The following is a 6,006-nucleotide window of genomic DNA, read 5'->3' as shown; positions in this document are numbered from 1 at the left end:
CTGATCTTTACTTTTTGAACCCACTTTTTCAAGGTGGATGGTGGTGGGAGGGGAGACATAAAGAGATACAGTTTTCATTGCTCCAGGAACTGCAGTAGCTTAGGATGGGTCACTGGTTGAATTTTTCTTTTCTTTTTTTCTTTCTTTCTTTCTTTCTTTCTTTCTTTCTTTCTTTCTTTCTTTCTTTCTTTTCTTTCTTTCTTTCCTTTCTTTCTTTCTTTCTTTCTTTCTTTCTTTCTTCTTTCTTTCTTTCTTTCTTTCTTTCTTTCTTTCTTTCTTTCTTTTTCTTTCTTTCTTTCTTTCTTTCTTTCTTTTTCTTTCTCTTTCTTTCCTTTCTCTCTCCCTCCCTCCCTCCTTCCTTCCTTCCTATTTTCTACCTGTAATCTGATTTTGTAATGGGCAGATGTTACAAAGTTTGCAAAATATGTCAAAATATTTGTATGGATGTGGGAGGGAAAAAAAACCAATATACGAAATTGCCCTTATTCACAAAATTGATATTTGTTTTTGGATGTCACGTTAAAACTCCTGATTCTAAAAACAGATATTTTCTTCAAAATGTATTAGTTATGCATCTCCAAAATATTTCTTCTTTTTCTTCAAAGAGAAGCCATTGGTACTAAGGTTGTGATTCAATATCCACTAAACTCTCTGAGATGATTTTTGAGAAGACATGTAGAATAGTGTTTCTCAACCTTGGCAACTTTAAAGATGGGTGGATTTCAGCTCCCAGAATTCCCCAGCCAGCCATGAATGAGGCAAAGCACATTATCAGCTTGCCAAATTCAGCTGAGTGGTGTGGGGAAAGGATTGCATTTGAATGCACACTTAGATAAAAGGCAAGAAGCCAGGAAAAATGATTTGGGCTGGACATGGCAGCTTTCAAAGAGTTTCTAACATCTCAAAATTGGGCCTGTGATCCCCCCCCGCTTTCTCCTGTACTTGTCTGAATAGGTTCAAATTTAATACATATTCCAAATAAATTATTACACGATGTTCTTAGCTTTGGAACTTGCTTTATTGCATTTCAAATGTATGCATTTAAAAAGATTTTTCAGCTTCAATGCATAAATGTTGTGATTGTTTCATGTCATGTACGTTGTCCCTCCGTTTGCTGACAGAGACAAGGACAGCCAGGGAGGTGTCGGTAGCAGACTGTACTGTAATTTATTTCTCGTGACAGGCACTTAGTAAGGCTTCCTTAATTAGCGGTTCTGACTGTAAATAGACACCAGACAGAGCATTTTTCAACCCACGCACACAATTTGCTTTTGAATTTCTTTAAGCATCTTTTCTCATGTACATTGCACAGAGAGGAACAAGTAAACATATTTCTAGGCGTGAACATGTTTCAGGCAGATTTAAATCCCTTCAGTGTTGTGTGGGCAAGCAGACAAAGAGAATCTGAAAATGAACTCACCTGTCAAGTGTGCAACATTAATTTAGGAAAAGGCTGGGCTTTTGTATGTCTGTATTCCCACAATACAGCAAATGTTTAATGAATTTAACTCCTCTGACTTTGTACCCTGAAAGAAATAAAAAGTCTTTTACAAATTCCATACTAAGCCCATCTCCTTGAATAGTATCTTCAGATGCAGTAATCAAATCATCACTCTCCAACTAGATACAACCATTGGCAAAGTTAGTTTCAAAGCAGTAATCGTTTCCTCTCCCAAACAAGACCTTTATTATTTTTTCTCCCTGCATCTTAGAATTATTGAGAAGATTATTTTAGAATTGATTTTGTGGCCAAATCCCCTCTAACACACTTCGCTTTCCAATCCTAACAATAATAAATATTTTCTTTGTTTAAAACAACAGTTCTAATGTGGATGAATATATGTTTTGTCCGACAGTGTTGTTTTTCAAACCGATGGATGGAAAGCCATTATACTGCAATGGTTTGTTTTTACCATAAATATAACGTGTAAGAAAGACATACGGCTGAATTCACTTATAGTTTGCATGAAATAGGAAATGCATTTTGTTTTGAGGTTAGGACAAAGCAACCCCAAGAAAAGTTTATGTCAGAGGATTGTATTCCAAGACAAAATATAAAAATCAAGAGTTAATGCCAAAGAAAACATTTTCATTTTCAAAAAAAAATCATCCTTCAAGCCTTTTTTTTTTTTTTTGCCACCTAGTAGTTCAGAAGCATGCAAATCATCATCCTCTTTTAACAACTCCATAATCCCTTGCAGAGGATGGAGTCTGGGCAACTGAATGGAGCTAGTAGAGTGTTTAATGGCCGGATGGCCTTCCTGTTGCAAATACGGAGTTTTGTTCAACTTCAGCAGATATATTCTCATTGTTCCCAGAGAGAGAAATATCTGCCTCCACCTAAGATCAAATTCACACATTCTGACTGTGAGGCGAGAGCTCCACCTCTAGCGCATCACACCACTCCAGAAGCATACAAATGCAAGTAGATAAATAGGTACCACTTCAGCAGAAGGTTGCCGCATTCCCTATTTTCATGCTGGCCACATGATGATAGAAATATTTCAGACAACACAGGCTCCTTCAGCTGAGAATCGCAGATGAGCACTGCCCCCTTGGGACAGTCACAGCTGGACAGGGAAAACTTTTAAATTCATTGGATGATGACCTGTGTCATAAACTAGCTTTAATGAGCATCTAGTTCGCCATATTAGACTGCTTTGTCATTTGATACAAGCAGTCCTTGACTTACGATCACAACTGAGCCCAAAATGCCTGTTGCCTAGCAAGAGAGAGTAGTTAAGTGAATTTTGCCCCATTTTACAACCTTTCGTGCCACAACAATTGTTGAGTGAATCACTGCAGTGGTAAAGTTAGTAACATCTGGTTTCCCCACTGACTCGGTCTGTCAGAAGGTCACAAAAAGGGATCCCATGACTCCAGGACACTGCAACCATCATAAATAGGAGCCAGTTGCCAAGCATCTGGATTTTGATCACTTGACCACAGGGATGCTGCAAAGGTTCGTAAGTGTGAAAAATGGTCATAATTCACTTTTTTTCAGTGCTACTGTAACTTTGAACAGTCACTAAACGATCTGTTGTAAGTCGAGGAGTACCTGTAGTCTTCCTATCAGGCCCAAACTCAGAGATGACACATCTAGACACAGCTAGATCCAACTGAGTTCAATCCTTCATATGCTTATACCTGATGGACAGAATCTTGCCTACAGTAAGCTACGGTAAATATGGTAATTAGGAGGGAAACCTTGGTCCGTCGTCCTGCTGGGAGGAACCAAGTTTAAGCTGATCGGTTCACAGGACAGGCGGGAAATTTAACCTCAGTGGCTGAGCTGTCAAGACAGCTCTCTATAAAAGAGAGAGCTGTTGGGCAGCCAACACACTTCTATGTACCAGTCAACTAGTAAAGAGCTGTTTTCACTATCCTGTGGCCCTGCCTCCTCATTCAAACCCACAACTTAACAGTATAACTTTTTAACATACTAGGTATACCCTAAAAGAGTCTAAGATGTGGCTCAGCTGAATTTCTTTTCCCCTCCATATCCAGAACCAAACCACACACTCTCTTAATCTGGGCTTCTTTCTGGAAAAACTCAATGTTGCCAAAACTTTCCCTCACTGCTGTACACCCCATCCCATAATATCTGCATACAAACCTTTATGCTTCCTTATACTCCCCCATCTAATGCTCCTACCCCTTTTAGATTCTTTTAGGCTCATTCTTTTGTATATAGTTAATACTGTACATATATTTTATATCTTCTAGCTTTTCATAATTTTTTAAGATTCCAATGTAGCTTAATTTTTTTAATCGACTCTAAATCACCCTTCTTATGCTGGTTTTGACAGTAATAAAAATTCCATTCGATTTGGCAGACAGTTTGCTTTGAACCCTGGCCTTGGGAAAAGGGCATTCTGTTTTTCAGAATCTTCATTTAAAATAAGAGGGATGGTTCTGGAAAACAAATCACAGCTCCTTGGTAAAGCGCCTACTTTGCATTCCAAAGGCTGTGGGCATCACTCCCAACCCTGAAAAGAACCAAAGGCAATACAGAATTTAACAAAGATTTCTTTCACTGGGGAGAAGTATGCGTGGCATTTCATAAGACTTGCATTCATTCATAGGTGTTTGGTGGAGTACAACTGGAGTTTTAAGTACCCTAATAAATGAGAAAACTCCACTCTTTTCTATACAGAACAGCTGCTATATGTAGGTTGCAAACTCCAAACAGCAGCAAAGGCAAACAGTACAGAAAAATAAAACATATGAAGAGCAGTTACAGGAACTGGGCATGGTTAGTCTAGTGAAGAGAAGGACCAGGGGAGACAGGATAGCAGTCTTCCAGTATTTGAGGGGCTGCCACAGAGAGGAGGGGTGGTCAAGCTATTTTCTAAAGCGCCTGTAGGGCAGACAAGGAATAATGGGTGGAAACTAAACAAGGAGAAATTTAACCTGGAAATAAGGAGAAACTTTCTGACAGTGAGAACAATCAACCAATGGAACAGTTTGCCCTTGGAAGTTGTGGGAGCATCATCACCTGAGACTTTCAAGAAGAAACTAGACTGCCATTTGTCAGAAATGGTGTAGGGTCTCTTGCCTGGGGAGGGGGTTGGACTAGATGACCTACAGGGTCCCTTCCAACTCTGATTATTTGTTATCTGTTATTCCATCAAATGGCTGTTCGGGTTTTTGCAACCCAGATAGGAAAGCTCTCCCCACACTTCAAGGAGACAGCCACCTTAAGGTATTTTCTAAGGTCAAACTCACCTACCAGTACTTCTGTAATTGTTGAGTTACCACAGCAACCAGGACATGGTTATATTTCACAGGAGGTTATTCAATTTCAAGCACCTTTCTGAACAATTTGTTGCCCCAGATATCTGCAGTCCTGCCTCCATCAGCATAGAGGAACACAGAGATGACCCTCTGGGCTCCATTCTAGGAAAATGAGATAACATGGGGGGAAATTTTTAAGCTGATGTTTGGTGTAAGAAGGAGGGAAAGAAAAACTTTGTCAGGCTTTAAAAGATTATAGCCCACAAGGCAACTCATGACCCATGGTCATCATTTCAGAGCTATTTCTCTAACACTTATATATCCAACATATCCTTGCCACGCCTCCCTCAAATTCTTGCACATTCATTTTTTCATCCTTTTTCCTCTGGATTGTATAATCTCTTCTGCAAGCCTTTTAATGGCTGGCTCATTCCTTCCAAAAGGTCAGTTCAGACAATGGGGCACAATTCAGATTCTGCTGAATTTGCCACTGAATGAGAAGGGCAACCATTTTGGGCTGGCTGTAGAACAACCAACGTCTCTAATGGGAATAACAGTTACTTGGTCATATTATACAGCTGAATGCTATTTCTGGTCTATTCTGCACCCAACTAGAAATAATTACAGAATGAGAGAAGGTTACAATACAAGCCAGCATTCCTTGATTTAAGGAAACATGTGTTGTTTAAAAAAAAAACATTTAATCCATTTAGCAGCACCCAAGCTACACAATAAACAATAACATACCTGGCCCATTTCAGTTGGGCAAGTAATAAATGTAATAAACAAGTATATAAATAAACCTAAACAGATAATAACTTATTTCTAATAGATAATACATCTATTTGAATTTAGAGTAAATAAACCTGCTGCATATTGAATGACTTACCATGGTTAGTAACTTAAGAGTGTTCATACAGTATGCTAAAACAGGAGTCTCCAACCTTGGCCACTTTAAGCCTGGTGGACTTCAACTCCCAGAATTCCCTATCCAGCAAAGCTAGCTGGGGAATTCTGAGAATTGAAGTCCTCCAGGCTTAAAGTAGCCAAGGTTGGAGACCCTTGTGCTAAAAGATACTCGTTATGCTACACTCAATGGGCATGCCTCGTTTACACACTTAAGAGACGTAATTGTTTTTTAAAACCATAGTTTCTTTTAACTTGACAAGCCTTAAACACGCCCCTATACTTTGCTCCGTTTAACTGCAACTCTCGGTCACAAATCAGAAACAGCCCAATTGAAAGAATCCAGCGCTTCTTCCCTATTGT

The 6,006-nt window shown here is 39.2% G+C and overlaps 1 long non-coding RNA gene across 1 annotated transcript; it reads right to left on the bottom strand.

The window, feature by feature from the left end:
- Nucleotides 1-1,101: 1,101 nt before the first annotated feature.
- LOC148129920 (uncharacterized) lies at nucleotides 1,102-4,839 on the bottom strand. Its single transcript, XR_015750491.1, has 3 exons — nucleotides 4,729-4,839; nucleotides 1,421-1,526; nucleotides 1,102-1,218 (listed from the first exon to the last, which is right to left on the bottom strand). It is a non-coding gene; the product is annotated as an uncharacterized LOC148129920 (long non-coding RNA).
- Nucleotides 4,840-6,006: the final 1,167 nt, after the last annotated feature.

The sequence above is a fragment of the Notechis scutatus genome, chromosome 8 (genome assembly GCF_049901735.1).
Source record: "Notechis scutatus isolate UNSWTSFEM ecotype Mainland chromosome 8, rNotScu1.2, whole genome shotgun sequence".
NCBI lineage: Eukaryota > Metazoa > Chordata > Lepidosauria > Squamata > Elapidae > Notechis > Notechis scutatus.
The sequence above is the reverse complement of the archived record's forward strand: the minus strand, read 5'-3'. Positions and strand labels throughout refer to the sequence as shown.